Raw genomic sequence first — 19,339 nt, 5'->3', positions numbered from 1 at the left:
CCAAAAGCCTCTTCACCACCCTGTCCATCTGTAACCTTGTCTCGGACCCTGTAACCTGGGATGTTGAATGTTCAGTCATGTTTGACAAACATACCAGAGATTTGAGACTTTACAGGGGAAGTTGGAAAAGTGGTGTTTTTGGATTTTCAGGAGCCATTTCCCAAGGTGCCACATGTAAGGCTGGTGCACAACACCAGAGCTCAGTACTGGGAAGGAAGTGTTTTAATACTGACTATAGACTGGTTATCATACTGAGACAGAATAACGGGTCTGTTTCAGACTGGGATGATACAAGTACTGGAGTAACCCAGTGACCAGTTCTGGATCGTCTGAAGCTTGGATGGGGCATTGTTTGTATTCAGGAAGGTTTCCTGAAACAATATCTGGTCCACCAGGGAGGGGAACATTCTTGACGTCACCTTGGGAAATATGGGACACAGCAGAGTGGTGGTGGGAACAACTAGTGTTCAAAGAGGAATTAGACAGGTCTTTCAGGGGAAATGACCTGCAGAGCTGTGGGAACAGAGTGGGGAATGGGACTGTGGAAATGTTGAAGCAGGAGTTGGTATAAATTTGATGGGTCAAATAGTCTCGACGATCACAGAATGATTCTCTGCCCAATAATAGTCTGAAAAAATCATTCTGGTCACCAGTGAATCTTCCAAGCTCCAGGATGGACAAGATCAATTGTGTAATAAGTACACACTTCTGTCAAAACACTGACACTGTATATCAAGTACACTGAGCTGCCAGAGAATAGCACCGGCCAGTGAGGACACAGACCCGGCTCTCTACTACAAAGTTCAAAGCTAAAAGTAAATGTATTATCAAAATACATTTCTGCCACCATATACAACCCTGAGGTTAGTTTTCTTGTGGGCATACTGCTGGTTTGTTACAGTAGTTGGGGAGGGTTTAAACTAATTTGGCAGGGGCGTGGGAACAGGCGGGAAAGGATGCAGGATAGGACAGATGGTAAAAAAGCAACCATCGCATGCAGTCACACTGTCAGGAAGGGCAGGCAGATGATAGGACATAACTGCAGCCAGCAGGGTGAGTATCAGTGCATGAGGGATGCAGAATCAATAAGGGTAGCAAATGCAGTACTCAAACTGTTATATCTCAATAGTTGGAGTATAAGAAATAAGGTGGATAATCTTATTGCCCTATTACAGATTGTCATGTATAATGTTGTGACCAACTCTGAATCACGGCTGAAGAATGTTTCTAGTTGGGAGCTAAGTGCCCAAGGTTACACGTATCAGAGGGATAGGAAGGTAGACAATGGGGATGGCATGGCTCTGCTGGTAAAGAATGGTAACAAATCAGTAGAAAGATGTGACATAGGATCGGAAGATGTTGAATCCTTGTGAGTTGAGTTAAAAAACTGCAAGTGTAAAAAGGACGTTGATGGCAGTTGTATACAGGCCTCTCAACAGTTGCTGAGATGTGGACCACAGATTACAAAAGGAAGCAGAAAAGGCAGGTCAAAAGGGCAATGTTGTGAGAGATTTCATCGGAGTCATGGGAGATTTTAACATCAAGTTCCTGGATATCAATATCTCTGAGGATCTAACCTGGTCGCAACACTTCGATGCAACTACAGTAAAAGAAGGCAAGACAGTGGATATATTTCATCAGGAGTTTGAAGAGATTTGGTTTGTCACTTAAAGCACTCAATAACTGCGATAGACGTACCATAGAGAGCATTCTGACAGGCTGCATCACTGTCTTGTACGCAGTGGAGGGGGAAGGGGTTACTGCACAGGTCTGAAAGAATCTACAGAAAGCTGTAAGATTAGTCAGCTCCATCTTGGGTACTAGCCTCTGTAGTATCCAACACATTTTCAAGGACTGGTGCCTCAGAAACGCGACGTCCATTATTAAGGACCCAATCCTCCAGGACATGCCGTCTTCTCATTGTTACCATCAAATAGGAGGTACAAAAGCCTGATGGCACACACTCAGCGATTCAGGAAAAGCTTCTGTCCCTCTGCCATCTGATTCCTAAACTGACATTGAAGCTTTGAACACTACTTCACTTTTTAAAAAAAATATATATATTTTATCAGTCTCTGCACTATTTTTACTCTATTTTATATATGTATAAATCATTTACTGTCATTTATTTATTCATAGAAAACATAGAAATCTACAGCACATTACAGGCCTTTCGGCCCACAATGTTGTGCCGACCATGTTACCTACTCTAGAAACTGCCTAGAAATTCCTTCATGCATAACCCTCTATTTTTCTAAGCTCCATGAACCTATGCTCTTAAAAAACACACTATTTTATCCGCTTCCACCACCATCGCCAGCAGTGCAAAAAACTTACCCCTAACAACCCCTCAGTACCTATTTAGTCATAGTCATACTTTATTGATCCCGGGGGAAATTGGTTTTTGTTACAGTTGCTCCATAAATAATAGTAATAGAATCATAAATAGTTAAACAGTAATATGTAAATTGTGCCAGTAAATTATGAAATAAGTCCAGGACCAGCCTATTGGCTCAGGGTGTCTGACCCTCCAAGGGAGGAGTTGTAAAATTTGATGGCCACAGGCAGGAATGACTTCCTATGACGCTCTGTGCTGCATCTCGGTGGAATGAGTCTCTGGCTGAATGTACTCCTGTGCCCACCCAGTACATTATGTAGTGGATGGGAGACATTGACCAAGATGGCATGCAACTTAGACAACATCCTCTTTTCAGACACCACCGTAAGAGAGTCCAGTTCCATCCCCACAACATCACTGGCCTTACGGATGAGTTTGTTGATTCTGTTGGTGTCTGCTACTCTCAGCCTGCTGCCCCAGCACACAACAGCAAACATGATCGCACTGGCCGCCACAGACTAGTAGAACATCCTCGGCATCGTCCGGCAGATGTTAAATGACCTCAGTCTCCTCAGGAAATAGGACGGCTCTGACCCTTCCTGTAGACAGCCTCAGTGTTCTTTGACCAGTCCAGTTTATTGTCAATTCGTATCCCCAGGTATTTGTAATCCTCCACCATGTCCACACTGACCCCCATTCAGCCCTGGGAAAGGGCCTCTGACTATCCACAAGATCAAAGCCTCTCATCATCTTGTACACCTCTATCAGGTCAGTTCTCATCCTCCATTGCTCCAAGGAGAAAAGGCCAAGTTCACTCAACTTATTCTCATAAGGCATGCTCTCCAATCCAGGCAACATCCTTGTAAATCTCCTCTGCACTCCTCTTCACATCCTTCCTGTAGTGAGATGACCAGAACTGAATACAGAACTCCAAGTGGGGTCTGACCAAGGTCTTCACCTCACAGCTCCTGAACTCAATCCCACAATCTCCTGTCACACTCACCTCAATAATAAGTAAATGCTTTGAGAGGCTGGTCAAGGACTACATCTGCAGTGTGCTGTCACCCACACTTATATAAACATACAACAATTACAGCAGGGAAACAGGCCATCTCAGCTCTTCTAGTCCATTCCAAACTCTGACCCTATCCTAGTCCCACCGACCTGCACTCAGCCCATAATCCTCCATTCCTTTCCTGTCCATATATCTATCCAATTTAACACTCACAACATGCTGGAGGAACTCAGCATGTCAGGCAGCATCCGTGGAAACGATGAGTCAACATTTCGGGCCAGAATCCTTCGTCAGGGCCAAAGAGGGAAGGAGCAGAGGCCCTATAAATAAACTTTATACTTTATTGTTGCTAAACAATTGGTACTAGAACGTACAATCATCAGAGCAATATTTGATTCTGCGCTTCACACTCCCTGCATTACAAATACTAAATACTAAAAATAGTTAAAATTAGTAAATATTAAATATTTAAATTATAAATCATAAATAGAAGATAGAAAAATGGAAAGTAAGGTAGTGCAAATAAAAACGAGAGGCAGGTCCGGATATTTGGAGGGTACGGCCCAGATCCGGGTCAGGATCCGTTCAGCAGTCTTATCACAGTTGGAAAGAAGCTGTTCCCAAATCTGGCCGTACGAGTCTTCAAGCTCCTGAGCCTTCTCCTGGAGGGAAGAGGGACAAAACGTGTGCTGGCTGGGTGGGTCGTGTCCTTGATTATCCTGGCAGCACTGCTCCGACAGCGTGTGATGTAAAGTGAGTCCACAGATGGAAGATTAGTTTGTGTGATGTGCTGTGCCGTGTTTCACAATCTTCTGCAGCTTCTTTCGGTCTTGGGCAGGACAACTTCCATACCAGGTTGCTTTCTATGGTGCATCTATAAAAATTAGTGAGGGTTTTAGAGGACAGGCCAAATTTCTTTCATTTTCTCAGGAGGTAAAGGTGCTGGTGGGCCTCCTTGGCAGTGAACTCTGCTTGGTTGGACCAAGTCAGGTCATATGTGATATTGACCCCGAGGAACTTAAAGCTTTTGACCTGTTCCACTTGCGCACCACCGATGTAAATTGGGTCGTGCAGTCCGCTACTCCTTCTGAAGTCAACAACCAATTCCTTCGTCTTGCTGACGTTGAGGGATCGGTTATTGTCTTCGCACCATGCCGCCAGGTTCTTAATTTCCTTTCTGTACTCAAACTCATCATTACCAGAGATATGGCCTGCAATTGTTGTGTCATCAGCAAACTTATATATTGTGTCTTTGCAAACGTGTTTCTCAAACACTTTGCCTTATCGTTGTCCTTTGCATCAAATTTCCGTTCTCCACTAATACAGGAATCTAGTTACCTCTGACACCATTCATCTTCCTCAGCATTCTCCACACCACTGTCAGAGGATCATGGGACGGGAGGCCTCGGGAGAAAGAAAGGGGGAGGGGGGAATCCCAGAGGATAGGCAAGGAGTACAGTGAGAGGGACAGAGGGAGAAAAAAAGAGAGAAAGATATATATAATAATAATAAATAAATAACGGATGGGGTGGTCCCATGATCCTCTCATATACCTTTTGCCAATCAACTGTCCAGCTCTTGGCTTCATCCCTCTCCCTCCTGTTTTCTCCTATAATTTTGGGTCTCCCCCTCCCCCTCCCACTTTCAAATCTCTTACTATCTCTTCTTTCAGTTAGTCCTGACGAAGGGTCTCGGCCCGAAAGGTCGACTGTACCTCTTCCTATAGATGCTGTCTGGCCTGCTGCGTTCACCAGCAATTTATGTGCGTTGTATAACTCCGGTCTGTTGGGGATGACGACATTAATTTACCAGAATAGGACCTGCAGCAGAGTGAGGAATGATCCGACAGAAAGCGGCTCAGGGACTGGTCGAATCACATGGAACTATGGGAGACGCCTCACTACTCGGATGCTTTGCCACGTCATTGAGCGATGGTGGTATAGTGGTGAGCATAGCTGCCTTCCAAGCAGTTGACCCGGGTTCGATTCCCGGCCATCGCAGGTTGTACAATTTTAGACTACCTAACATATGAACCTCTGACGATCTACGCAGAACTCCGTGGGCCAAGTAATCGACTCACGCTAATTCACGCTGTGGGTGTAAATTGATTCATTAATTATCATTCACTGGTCGTGGAATTAATATCCCTCAAGAGTTTCTCGTTAAATCCTGTTCTGACTCTATTCCAGATTCTACAAGAATGGACACTTCACAGGAAGGATTTGTAAAGTGTTGCCTGATTAAAGTGTTAGAGCTTGTTTGCCTTCGTTGGAATGTGGGAGCCTGAGAGGAAACTTGACCAAATTATCAGAATCAGAATCCTTTATTATCGCCAAGTATGAGGACACATGCAGGGAATTTGATGCCGGTTTCCCTGAGCTCTCGCTGTACAGAATCAAAAAGCAAACAAAACAATAGTGCAAATAATCGTGAACTATATACAATGAGGTGCTGTATACCAGTGTATGTACAGGTGGACTTGGTTTATAATAGACTAAAATTCAAGTGGTCATAAGACTGATAGCATACGGAAAGAAACTGTTCCTGTACCTAGGTGTCCTGGCATACAGTGATCTAAAGCGCCTACCAGAAGGAAGGAGTTGGAACAGGTGATGTCCAGGGTGTGATGGGTCTACGATGATGCTGCTTGCTCGCTTCCTGACTTTATGAGAGACATAGATTGGGCAGATAGTCAAAATTGGTTTTCCAGGGTAGGGATTTGAAATTCTAGCGGGAATGAATTTTAGGTAGGAGAGAGTTTAAAGATGTGCGGGCAGTGGGGTGGGTGCTTGGAAGAGGATGTCAGGTTCAGAGACGGTAGGATATGCGATATTTTTAGATAGGCTCATGAATATGTTAGTGTTGAGCGACATCGATAGAGGCACAAAGAGAAAATCGCAGATGATGGAAATCCAAGCAACACAGAAAATGCTGGAGGAACTCAGCAGGTCAGGCAGCATCTGTGGGAAAAATTACAGTCGACGTTTCGGGCCGAGTCCCTTCATCCGGACTGGAGAAAAAAACTGATGAGGAATCAGAGTTAGTCGGTGAGGGGAGGGGAGGAAGAAACACGAGGTGATAGGTGAAACCGGCGGGGGGAGGGGGTGGCCAGTAAATTAAAGACCTGAAACTTTGATTGGTGAAAGAGATACTGGGCTGGATAACAGGGAAGGAGAGGAGGCCATGGAAGAAAGAGAAGGGGGCGGAACACCAGAGGGAGGTGATGGGCAGGTAACAGATAAGGTCAGAGAGGGAAAAGAGAATGGGGCTTCGTGAAGGTATAACACTTGTTTCACTTGCAAGGATAAGTGCCAGGAGAGAGATCAGTGGGAGGGCCGGACTCACATGGAATTCACATGGCATCCCTGCAGAGAGCAGAACGTAGAGGGGGGAGGGAAAGATGTGTTTGCTGGTGGGATCCCGCCGGAGATGGCGGAAATTACAGAGAATTGTGTGCAGGATGCGAAGGCTGGGGGGGGGGTGCGGTGGGGGAAGGTAGGTGAGGACAAGACAAACCCTCTCCCTGGGGGAGGGAACGAGGATGCGGTGGGGGAAGACGTGAGCAAAATGGAAGAGATTCTGTTGAGAGCAGCTTTCATGGTGGAGAAACGGAAGCCCCTTTCTTTGAAAAAAAAAGACGATATCTCCTTTGCTCTTGAATGAAATGACTTATCCTGAGGGCAGATGCGGCGGAGACGGAGGAATTGAGAGAAGGGGCAGGCATCTTTACATGTAACTGGGTGGGAAGCGGTATAGTCCAGGTAGCTGTGAGAGTCTGTGTGGTTATAATAGACATCAGTAGACAAGCTGTCTTCAGAGATAGAGACAGAGAGATGGAGAAAACGGAGGGAGCTGTCGGATATGGGACAGGTAAACTTTTGGGCAGGGTGGAAGTTGCAGGCAAAGCTGATGAAGTGGACGAGTTCCACATGGGTGCAGAAAGAGGTTGCAATGCCGTCATTTATATAGTGTAGGGAAAGTTAGGGAGCGATACCAGTGTAGGCTTGGAACATAGACTGTTCCACGTAGCCGACACACAGGCAGGCACAGCTGGGACCCATGCCGGTGTCCATGGCTCACCTTGTGCTTAAAGGAAGTGGGAGGACAAGTTCCGCCAGACGGAGGTGAATGGTGGTGGAGGGGAGCTGGTTGGGTCTGGTTTCCCGATGGAAGCGCAGAGATTTGAAACCTTCCTGGTGCGGGGGTGGGAGGTTTGCTGGACGTGTATAGGGATTGGACATCCATAGTGAAAATAAAATGATCGGGAACCTATGTGGGATGAAACCAATTCGACTCCAACTGAATGATCCAAAATTTAATCAGGACCACGACATTAGATCCGGCAAGTCCGTTAGTTCCAGGGATGTCGGTCAAGGAAACACACACTTATAGTCAAAGAGAATGGTCAAGGAGTATGTAACTTACACACTCCTGACAAAAATATACCATGCGCCCCGGGTACTGTACTCTCTCTTTTCCCTTCCTCTATCCGACTGAAGGTACAAAACAGCACCTACTACAGGCTCGTGGATAGCTTCAACTCCGCCGGTATGTCTGTTGGATGGTGCCCGAGTCGATAAGATGGAGTCTTGACCTCACAATCTACCCGTTATGTTGCGGCACCTGATTGTTTACCCGCACTGTGCTGTCTCTGTCGCAGTTACATTTCATTCTGCATTCTGTTATTGCTTAACGTTGTTCTCTCTCAATACGTTGTGTAATCATTTCATCTCCAGGAATAGTGTGAAAGAGAAGCTTTGAAAAAACATTTTAATTCCCACTGAAGTTAACGCTGCAGACGCAGGGTCTCCGGACAGCACAGCGTTACCCAGCTGGCAATATAACACGACGCAAAAACTGCCGGGTCACCAGCGTCCCTGGGTGGGCTCGAACCACCAACCTTTCGGTTAACAGCCGAACGCGCTCACCGATTGCACCACAGGGACAAACTGGAAAAGGAGACTATGAATGGTCTATTCCGGGGTTGGAAGATGGTGACTGACAATCGATGCTGTGAGCCGGCTTTTCACATATCACAATCACAACATTGGAATTAAACTTGAACTTCCACCAACGGCAGCTGACACCGCGGCTTACCCGGAATCCCAAAGGCTGAAATAAAAGGATACTAAACGTCTTCTGTTCGCCAGATGACTGGATACACCATTTCAGTGAGAGTCTGTGATTTCTCTTGTTCCTGAATTTACAGCTCCGTTAGACACTCTGAGCTGATGCATTAAAAACGGCCTCGATTCAAACACAGCATCAATCTCCAGCGATACGGTCAAACACTTCACTAATTGTCTTAGTGACGGCACTTGAATAAACACTTTAATTAAACACCATGGTCTCTGATGTAAACATCGGACGATTGAAGACCAATACATCACAATTCTTGAGTATTACTTCAGCAGAGTCTTTGGTGGCAATGAGGCCGGCAGATTTATTTTTAAACTCTAGATTTGTCACGGAAGAGCTACTTTTACAGATTTTATTGTTTTTTTGTTTTATAATTATTGCTTTGCAAATGGAGACCAGCGACACTGAACGACCCATATCTCGTGTCCCTGCAGTTTCCCGTGTTGAACTGTCCTTCAGTCCTGCAACTCCCTCCTGGTCGCACACACAAATAGTCTGGAAACACAGATACGAAGAAAAATGTAAGAGAGAAAATAAGGTCGGGATAGAAACCGTCAAATAACGACGTTCCTGATGTACAAACACAAGAAAATGTGCAGATGCTGCAAATGCAAGGCAATACCCAGCCAGTCTGCTGAGTTCTTGCAGCATTTTGTCTGTGATATTGCTGATATAACAGATTTTATGAGCATCTCAAATCTGACAAAGGTCAAAGGGAATTGTGTTGAGCCGGAGGGTGGTGAATCTGTGGAATTCTTTGCTGTCGACGGCGATGGAGCCCGAGTCACTTGGTATGTTTAACGCGGAGGGTGGTAGTTACTTGCTCAGTAAGGAAGTCAAAGACTGGGGAGAGAAGGCGTGAGAATGGAGTTGATGAGGATAATAACTCAGCCAAGATGGAATGGGGCAGACTGACACTGCTCCCTTCTCTTACGGTCTTATGACCGTATCCCATCAGCGCCTGGGTTCAAGTGTACAGAGTTGTTCGCACGTCTGTTGTTTATGTTTTTCTCAACGTAGTATTTATTGTTCTGTGTTTAGCAGTCTGCATTTTACGGATCGTGTAGAAAACCGCAAAAAATACAGCGTGATATAATCAGTTGCAGGTTGACTGTGTGGTTAAGAAGGCATACAATGTATCTACCTTCATCAACCGTGGGATTGAGCTCAGGAGCCGACAGGTAATGTTGCAGCTATATAGGACCCTGATCAGACCCCACTTGGAGTACTGTGCTCAATTCTGGTCACCTCACTCCAGGAAGGATTGGAAACCATACAAAGGGTGCAGAGGAGATTTACAGGGATGTTGCCTGGATTGCGAGCGTGCTTTATGAGAATAGGTTGAGTGAACTCGGCCTTTTGTCCTAGGAGCAACGGGGATGAGAGGTGACCTGATGGAGTTGTATAAGATGATGAGAGGCATTGATCCTGTGGATAGTCAGAGGCTTTTTCCCAGGGCTGAAAAGGCTCACACGAGAGGGCACAGTTTTAAGGTGCTTGGAAGTATATACAGATGGGAAGTCAGGAGTAAGTTTTTTTTTACGCAGACTGTGGTGAGTGCGTGGAATTGGCTGCCGGCGACGGTGGTGGAGGCGGATGCAATAGGGTATTTTAATAGACTCTCGGATGGGTACGTGGACCTCAGAAAAATAAAAGGCTATGTGTCCCCCGAGGTAATTTCAAAAGTAAGTCCACGTTCGGCACAGCATTATGGGCCGAATGATCTGTATTGTGCTGTAGGCTTTCTCTGTTTCAATGTTTCGAAATATAGAAAGTTAACACAAATGTTAGAGCGGGCATCGGAAGCTGGAAATGGGAGGTATTAATAGGGGACGCAGAAAAGGCGGACAATCTTAATGAGTATTTTGCGTCCGTCTTTTATGATGAGGATACCAGCAATATGCCAGAAAATCGAGAGGGTCAGGGGAAGTAAGAGAGTGCAGTTGCTATTACTAAGGAGAAGGTGATTGGAAGCTGTAAGGCCGCAAGGGAGATGTCCCCTGACCAGATGGACTACACCGTGGGTTTCTGAAAGGAGCTGACGAGATTATGGAATCGGTAATAGTGATCTTTCAGGAATCACGGGCTTCTGGAATGGTTCAGAGAACTGGAAAATTGTTAATCTGATTTTGCTCTTCTCGACAGGAGGGAAGCAAAATACAGAACACTACAGACCGGTTATCAGGGCTGTTCTGGTTGGGAAAATGCTGGAGTCCATGAGGTTTCTGGGTGCGTGGAGACACCTGCTAAAATAGGCCGGTCAACATGGTTTCTTTCAGGGGAAATCTTACCTGAGAAATCTGTTGGAATTCTTTGGGGAAATAACAGGCAAGATGGACAAAGGAGCGTCAGTGATGTTGTTTACTTGGATTTTCAGAGGCATTTGTCAGGAGCCACAGATAAAGCTGCTGAACAATATTAGAGCTCATGGCATTACAGGAAAGATAAGAGCATGGACAATATATTTGTAACTGGTGCGAGGCAAAGGCTGGGAATAAATATGGACTTCTCAGTTGTTTGTCGGTAACTAGTGGTGTTCTGGAGGGGTCTCTGCCTTGCATGATATATGTCGATGCTCTGGATGACGAAATTGATTGCCTTGCATGTAACAGAAAATTAGGTGGAGGGGCTGGTAGTGTTGATGTCGCAGGAAAATTTTAGAAGGACTTAGTCAGATTTGGAGAATGGACAGATAAGTGGCAGATGGAATACAGAGTATGGTAGGGTACGGTCATACACTTTGGTAGAAGATATAAAAATATGGACAACTTTCCATATGAGGAGCGAATTCGGAAATCGGAGATGTAAATGGACTGGGGAGTTCTCGTGCAGGATTCTCTAAAGGTTAAGTTGCAGGTTGAGTCGGTGTAAGAAAGGCAAATGCAGTTTTAGTATTCATTCCGTGAGGACGAGCATTTAAAAGCAAGGATATAATGAAGATGTAAGACTTTGATCAGATTCATTTGAAGTATTGTAGAAAATTTGGGCCCCATTTCTAATAAAGGATGCGCTGGCGTTGTGTGGGCACAGAGGAGTTTCACGAGAATGATCTCGGAATTAAACGGCTAAAATACGAGAAGCGTTTGGTGGCTCTGAGCCTCTGCTCGTTGGATGGAATTTAGAAGAATGAGGGAGGATCTCATTGAAACTTATCGAATATTGAAAAGCCAATGAAGAGTGGATGTGGAGAGTATGTCAGCCCAGCGTCTATGACCCTGACGTTGATGTTGAGCCGAATCGCCCTGGAACATAGTGATGAGTTCTTTTGAAAAAATGTCCTCCTGTCTCCCAGGCTGAGTGTCGCAGCTGTCAGGGCCGAGGAATTAGGACGGTAGACCAGAAGTTCATTAAAGTTTCAGCGGGCATGTTCCACTGCGGAGGGAATAACCCGTATCCACTTAATTTCAACTTATTTTATTCCGTCTCCCAAAGAGTTAATTTTGTCGCCGTCTCCTGATAAAACTATACAATAAAGAAAAGAGAGCTATTTATTTTATTGCGCTGTAAAGCTCTTGTTATGAATTCTGGCGTTCATTGGAAAATCCATGGATTGAGTGACTCTGGTCACTCTAAACATGCGGATGATCATCTGCCGCCAACATGGACTGACCTGCTTTCCTGTTGAGCCGTATATCTTCAGAATTGGTCCCGACTCCTGATCTTGTGGCTCAGTGAGTTTGCAAAGGAATGGGATTATACCAGAGAGTATCGGCTCTCCTGACCGGACAAACCTTATGACCCTCTGCCCCATCCCCTCGGCCGTTAAAGGTATCTTTCCTCAGACAGGCAGGAGAGCGGGGTTGTTTGGGTCTACCTTCCTCAGGCGGCGGTAGAGGCCACAGGAGGAAATAGAATAGTTTACTTCGGGTCAACTCAGCTGCAGCTCAGCCCCTGTCCATTGATATTTATGCCGAAGGACAGCCCGGAGACAAAGAGAGAGAACGCGGAAGAGACACGGTGGGAGATGAACAGAATGTGTGACAGCAGGGCCACTGAAACTGGGTTCAGTAAATAATGTGAAATACATCCATTGCTGACATGTCGGGAACGAGGTCTCCGAATGTGTCGGAGCACAGACAGCACAGAGATAATATCAGGATGGGGCAGGAGATAGCAAATACGAGAGGAAAAGCAGAGAGAAAGGTGCGAAATAAATCAACAAAGAACAGTTAATAAAGGAAACATTTATAAAGGAAGACCTCTATTGGAGTTAGAAAAATAGAAGGCAATGGGTAACCCTAGGTAATTTGTAGGTTAAGGACATGTTCGGCACAGCTTTGTGGGCTGAAGGGCCTGTATTGTGCTGTAAGTTTTCCATGTTTCTATGAAACGATGTGACGTCAGCAAAGAATCCCACGTCGGAGCAGCGCGTCACCACGTACAGACAACAGCAGAGAGGCGCAGCGGCAGCGTGCTGGGCCCATGGGCGTCCATTCGGCCGATGGATTGACGATTGTTTCCATGGAGAGCTCTGGAGGTGTCGGAAGTCCTATCAAATTAACCCGGGTTTATCAGGATAGTAGAAAACTGTCCTGACTTGTGTAAACTTAGAGAGCATCACATGGAGAACTTCATGCGGATGTTTTTGGAAACTGGAACCCATGCCTGAGTTGACTGGCGAGGCAGGTATACTCACAACATTAGAGAATTGTCTGGGCGACCACCTGAATCATCAAAACACTGAAGGCAACAGCTAGTAAGCGAGCCCTTTTCTGGTGTGATCGGTAGTTGATTGTTAGCACGGGCATCGTGGACCGAAAGGTCTGTTTTAGGGCCGCATGATTCTGTGAATCTATATTACATTTGTGAATCACAATAAAGGGTTTAATTTACTCTGGTAATGGGGGAGGGGGATGAGAGAGATCCCATTGTGTATAAATAGACAGAGTGTGTGGTGAGTAGACTGACGGCACTCAGTGTGAACACATCATCCGACATGTTTTGATGTGTCCGAGCTGGCTGTGGGAATCTGAGTTAGAGTGAGAGCAGGAAGATGCACTGATCGGTTCACCGGGGAAAATGCGAGGGTAAGCACTTCAATTCTTGATCCACTGGCCAGCTCAGAGTGAATTATAATTTTACATTCACTAGTCGATTTAAATAACTTCTGGAAAGTATACGCGAGTTGTCAGGGTTGGACCACTCGAATGCTGGAAGTGTATGACTGTGGTTCAAGCTGTTTTCTGAATGTGGTCACTGTGATGCCTCACTCTGGTGCAGTTCCTGTTATGTCCGGTTGAGGTCGCCATCCTCCGACAGACCGGAGATACACAACACCCAGTGTTTCAATGAAGCGGGAGTGAACGCTTCAGAATTGGATTAGCTACATATCGTTTCCCGCCTGTCGCACTAAAAAAAAACAGAAATATAAATATATAACTGTGATTAAAAATGTTCATTCCAACAACACGGATTTGGGCTCGAATGAGAGCACTTCCTTTCGCTAATCCTTGAACACAACAGGTGACTGAATCGCTGGAGCGAACTGAGACACTGTGGTGGGATGGACACGAGTAAAGGCTCCAGTGTTACAGCTGAGAAACATCAAGGTAATTCTGTTCACCCTCTTGTCCTCTTAAATCTGCATGACATAAGGTACAAACAGCAATTCCTCGTTAGTATAGTGGTTAGTATCCCCGCCTGTCACGCGGGAGACCAGGGTTCAATTCCCCGACGGGGAGATTGTAATTTTACTTCATTATTCAACGGGAATACTGAATTCAAAAGACAAATAAAAGCGGACAAAGAAAGGATGGATTTGCTCGGGCTGCTGTGAACCTTCCGAGAAGAAAGTGGTGTTATTGTCAACCTCTTTCCTCAAGTATCCCCTGAGAATCTATATCTCAGCACCGTTCTTTGTTACTTGTTCGTTGTTACACAGAGTCCATAATTCTGAGCATATTAATCCGGGGCTTTTGCTGTCAACTATGAATTCCCGCATGTTCCCACCACAGTAGTAAGGTAACTAACTGGTATCAGTCCAGACGAAGGTTAGCGGACGGAAATGTCGACTGTTTACTCTTTTCCATCGATTTGCTTGGTTTGCTAAATTCCTTCAGCATTTTGTGTGTGCTACTTGGATTTCAGCATCTGCAGATTTCTCTTGTGTGTGACCAATATTAAGTGTCACCCTGGAACACTTCGTTTGCATCCTCATCTTGTTTTGGTGTGCAAAATGGCTCCAGTCCCCTGCTGTGCAAAGGGAAACTCTGCTCTTCAAAGACCTTTCTTCCCTGGGTTGACTGCACACTATCTGTGAACTATCCTTGCCGAGGCGCTACATTAACTTGACTTGCTGTAACATCCACACTCCCCACTTCCCTTTGTGTCCTGTAAAGGACCACATGAATTGTGGATGCAGCTGAATTTCACAGAAAAGTCGAGTCTCCCCAGTGATCCAGTCATCGTCTGTCTGAAGAGTAGGATTGCTGAACGATAGGAGACAACTGCTCTTTGCGTCCTCTCTCCACAGAGTGCTCTCAGTAAGATATCTAAACAAGTTTCAACACCAGCAAGAATATAATCCCCCTTGCCCACTGTACACTGGAGTTACACAAACTTCCTGGCAGAGAATGAGGCTAATCAGAAGGGTTCCAAACCTGATGATAGAGTCGTATGCAACTCCTGCCCAAACTCCTTAACTTTAACAGCTTCTAACGGGATCTGCACGGATAAAATCGACGATGTTTTGCATTATTTCAGTCCAATAATGACACAAGTGACTCCCTTCTCGGCCAACAGAAAGTTTAATGCTGTTCAGTTTTGAAAGTCCATGATACAGCTTGCTGCCACTTTCTTAGGAATGCCTTTGATTACCAGACTTGTATCATGTAGCACTATAGCAGTGTTGTTAGCCAATCACTGCAACACTGGAGTCATACTGATGTTTTCACGATCCCATCTGGTCGGTCCCCAGAACAGGAACACTACAATCCAGTTACACTCATCAGTCTCCTTCGTGCTTCAATGCTGGCAGGTGTTAGTATTTTCTGCTACAGACTCCAAATATCAATAAATATTTGACAGCTTTTGTTCAGGCCAAAGGCTCAATTTAAAGGCAAATTGGATACATTTGGCAAACAGCAGTAGGCCTGCCAGCCAATACTGTAAGTGCCATTAACATAAATTATAGGATCACTGGTGACATGGACATTGCACGTAGTGCTGCCTAAATCTGATCCCATCACCCCGTAGTTGCAGTAACAGACTTCACCCTCATCCTCATGAAGCAGCTTCAGAGCTGAGGGTTCATGCAGTCCATGATGAGAAGTTTATGGCCATCGTTCAAAGCAGTTCCATTGGCTAGTGTGATTTCTCTGGGCAGTGCGGTCCAGTGCTCCCTTCACAGCTCTAATCTTCTGATCAAAGTGGAAAACAGAATCAAACTCAGTAGAATTGAGGGGTAGAGACTGCACTGTTAACCCACCTTCCGAATGTCTGGGCCCCCTACAGCACACTCAACAACTCGACCAACATGCATTCATAACTAAGGGTCATATTGTTTGAATGGAACAGGAGCTGTGCTACCTCATCTGTGACATGAAGCGCACAAAGCACATACCCACTAACATTTCTCCCAGTATCGGATCAGGAGAAGAAGCTGTCAATGCCAAACCCTGACATGCGGGCTTACATCAGGTGCTATTTTACAATGGGCAGAATTACAGCTGTACAGATTCTACAGTACAGTTTGGGAAAGGATAATTTAAAGTAAGCTTCATAGTCTGTGGTGGTGATGGCGACTTAGGCTGAAACTGACTGTTATCAAAGTTGCCTTGGCGCTGAGGGTATCTTTAAGTTCAGTGGCCAGGCTGTCTCCAACTTTTACTCCTACTGTGTCCACCGCCAACATCCCCATGTTTGTTAAAGTGAATCAAAGAAAAGCAAAACCCATACATTTAGAATAGCTTTTTCTAAACAATGCTATACGCTTTTCAAAACAAAAAAATAATAACAGTCACAAGTGGGTGACAAGTCAAAAGCATGTAAAGCAGGTAATGTTGAAAGTAAGAATGAAACTGTAAACAGAAGTTAATCTCGCAATGATCAAAAACAATGGGGTTACTGTCATTTTTATTAAATATAAAACAGAATACAAGTTAAAATAACGTTCAAATTAATAAATAATTAATCAAATTAATAAAATAACAGGCAACTGTCACAATATTTTTATACAACGGTGAATATTAATGAGACAGTGGTAGAGCATTCCAGCGAGTCTCCAGTCCTCACACAAATATTATCCATTCCGTTAACAGTTTGAATCACTTGATTCCATCTGGAATTATTGTAAACCACTCAGAATTTTACTTACGTCTTTTCATCTCAAACAAGTAACAGTCTGCATTTTATTTAACCTGGGCTAATTTATGCCGAAGGACAGCCCGGAGACAAAGAAAGAGAACGCGGAAGAGATACGGTGGAAGATGAACAGAATGTGTGACAGCAGGGCCACTAAAAATGGGTTCAGAAAATAATGTGCAACACATTCATTGCTGACATGTCGGGAACGAGGTCTCCGAATGTGTCGGAGCACAGACAGCACAGAGATAATATCAGGATGGGGCAGGAGATAGCAAATACGAGAAGAAAAGCAGAGAGAAAGGTGCGAAATAAATCAACAAAGAACGGTTAATAAAGGAAACATTTATAAAGGAAGCCCTCCATTGGAGCTTAGAAAACTAGAGGGCAATGGGTAACCCCAGGTAATTTCTAAGGCAAGGACATGTTCAGCACAGCGTTGTGGGCCGAAGGGCCTGTACTGTGCTGTAGGTTTTCTGTGTTTCTATGACACGATGTGACGTCAGCAAAGAATCGACAAATGAAAATGAAGAGAAGAATGAGCAACGTCCACATCGGAGCAGCGCGTCACCACGTACAGACAACAGCAGAGAGGCGCAGCGGCAGCGTGCTGGGCCCATGGGCGTCCATTCGGCCGATGGATTGACGATTGTTTCCATGGAGAACTCTGGAGGTGTCGGAGGTCATATCAAATTAACCCGGGTTTATCAGCATAGTAGGAAACTGTTCTGACGTGTGTAAACTTAGAGAGCATCACATGGAGAACTTCATGCGGATGTTTTTGGAAACTGGAACCCATGCCTGAGTTGACTGGCGAGGCAGGTATACTCACAACATTAGAGAATTGTCTGGGCGACCACCTGAATCATCAAGACACTGAAGGCAACAGCTAGTAAACGAGCCCTTTTCTGGTGCGATCGGTAGTTGATTGTCAGCGTGACATTGTGAGCCGAAAGGCCTGTTTTAGGGCCGCATGATTCTGTGAATCTATATTACATTTTGAATCACAATAAAGGCTTTTATTTACTCTAGTAATGGGGGAAGGGGCTGAGAGAGATCCCACTGTGTATAAATAGAGTGGATGGTGAGTAGACTGACGGCACTCAGTGTGAACACATCATCTACATGTTTTGATGTGTCCCAGTAAATTGGCTGTGGGAATCTGGGTGAGAGTGAGAGCAGGAAGATGCACTGATCGGTTCACCGGGGAAAATGCGAGGGAAAGCACTTCAATCCTTGATCCATTGGCCAGCCCAGGGTGAATAATAATTTTACATTCACTAGTCGATTTAAATAACTTCGGGAATTCGTACGCGAGTTGTCAGGGTTGGACCACTCGGACGCTGGAAGTGTATGACTGTGGTTCAAGCTGTTTTCTGAATGTGGTCACTGTGATTCCTCACTCTGGTGCAGTTCCTGTTATGTCCGGTTGAGGTCGCCATCCTCCGACAGACCGGAGATACACAACACCCAGTGTTTCAATGAAGTGGGAGTGAACGCTTCAGAATTCGATTAGCTACATATCGTTGCCAAAACAGAAATATAAATATATAACTGTGATTAAAAATGTTCATTCCAACAACACGGATTTGGGCTCGAATGAGAGCACTTCCTTTCGCTAATCCTTGAACACAACAGGTGACTGAATCGCTGGAGCGAACTGAGACACTGTGGTGGGATGGACACGAGTGAAAGGCTCCAGTATTACAGCTGAGAAACATCAAGATAATTCTGTTCACCCTCTTGTCCTCTTAAATGTGCATGACATGGGCTACCAATAGCCATTCCTCGTTAGTATAGTAGTTAGTATCCCGGCCTGCCACGCGGGAGACGGGGGTTCAGTTCCCCGACAGGGAGGTAAGAATTTTACTACATTATTCAACGGGAATATTAAATTCAAAAGACAAATAAGAGCGGACGAAGAATTTGTGTTTTCGCTAATCAGTTCATTGGGCATTGGGAAGGATGGAATTGCTCGGGCTGCTGTGATCCTTCCGAGAAGAAAGTGGTGTTACTGTCAGCCTCTTTCCTCAAGTATCCCCTGAGAATCTATATCTCAGCACCGTTCTTTGTTACTTGTTCGTTGTTACACAGTCCATCATTCCGAGCATATTAATCCGGGGTTTTTGTTGTCAACTATGAATTCCCGCATGTTCCCACCACAGTAGTAAGGTAACTAACCAACATCAGTCCAGACGAAGGGTGCCGGTCGGAAACGTCGACTGTTTACTCTTTTCCATCGATTTGCTTGGTCTGCTGAGTTCCTTCAGCATTTTGTGTGCGTTGCTTGGATTTCAGCATCTGCAGATTTCTCTTGTGTGTGACCAATATTAAGTGTCACCCTGGAACATTTCGTTTGCATCCTCATCTTGTTTCGGTGTGCAAAATGGCTCCAGTCCCCTGCTGTGCAAAGGGAAACTCTGCTCTTCAAAGACCTTTCTTCCCTGGGTTGACTACACACTATCCTTGCCGAGACGCTGCATTAACTTGACTTGCTGTAACATCCACACTCCCCACTTCCCTTTGCGTCCTGTAAAGGACCACAT

General features: G+C 45.2%; 1 protein-coding gene and 3 non-coding genes across 4 annotated transcripts in view; 2 read left to right on the top strand and 2 right to left on the bottom strand.

The window, feature by feature from the left end:
• The window catches only part of LOC134339720 (histone H4-like), a 39,322-nt gene that overhangs the window by 5,192 nt on the left and 14,791 nt on the right, over positions 1 to 19,339 (bottom strand). The gene's annotated exons all lie outside the window — the stretch shown is intronic.
• On the top strand, positions 5,282 to 5,353 carry trnag-ucc (transfer RNA glycine (anticodon UCC)). The gene has a single exon. It is a non-coding gene; the product is annotated as a tRNA-Gly (tRNA).
• trnan-guu (transfer RNA asparagine (anticodon GUU)) lies at positions 8,226 to 8,299 on the bottom strand. The gene has a single exon. It is a non-coding gene; the product is annotated as a tRNA-Asn (tRNA).
• On the top strand, positions 14,102 to 14,173 carry trnad-guc (transfer RNA aspartic acid (anticodon GUC)). Its single transcript has one exon. It is a non-coding gene; the product is annotated as a tRNA-Asp (tRNA).

This window comes from Mobula hypostoma, chromosome 30, assembly GCF_963921235.1.
Source record: "Mobula hypostoma chromosome 30, sMobHyp1.1, whole genome shotgun sequence".
Classification (NCBI taxonomy): domain Eukaryota; kingdom Metazoa; phylum Chordata; class Chondrichthyes; order Myliobatiformes; family Myliobatidae; genus Mobula; species Mobula hypostoma.
The sequence above is the reverse complement of the archived record's forward strand: the minus strand, read 5'-3'. Positions and strand labels throughout refer to the sequence as shown.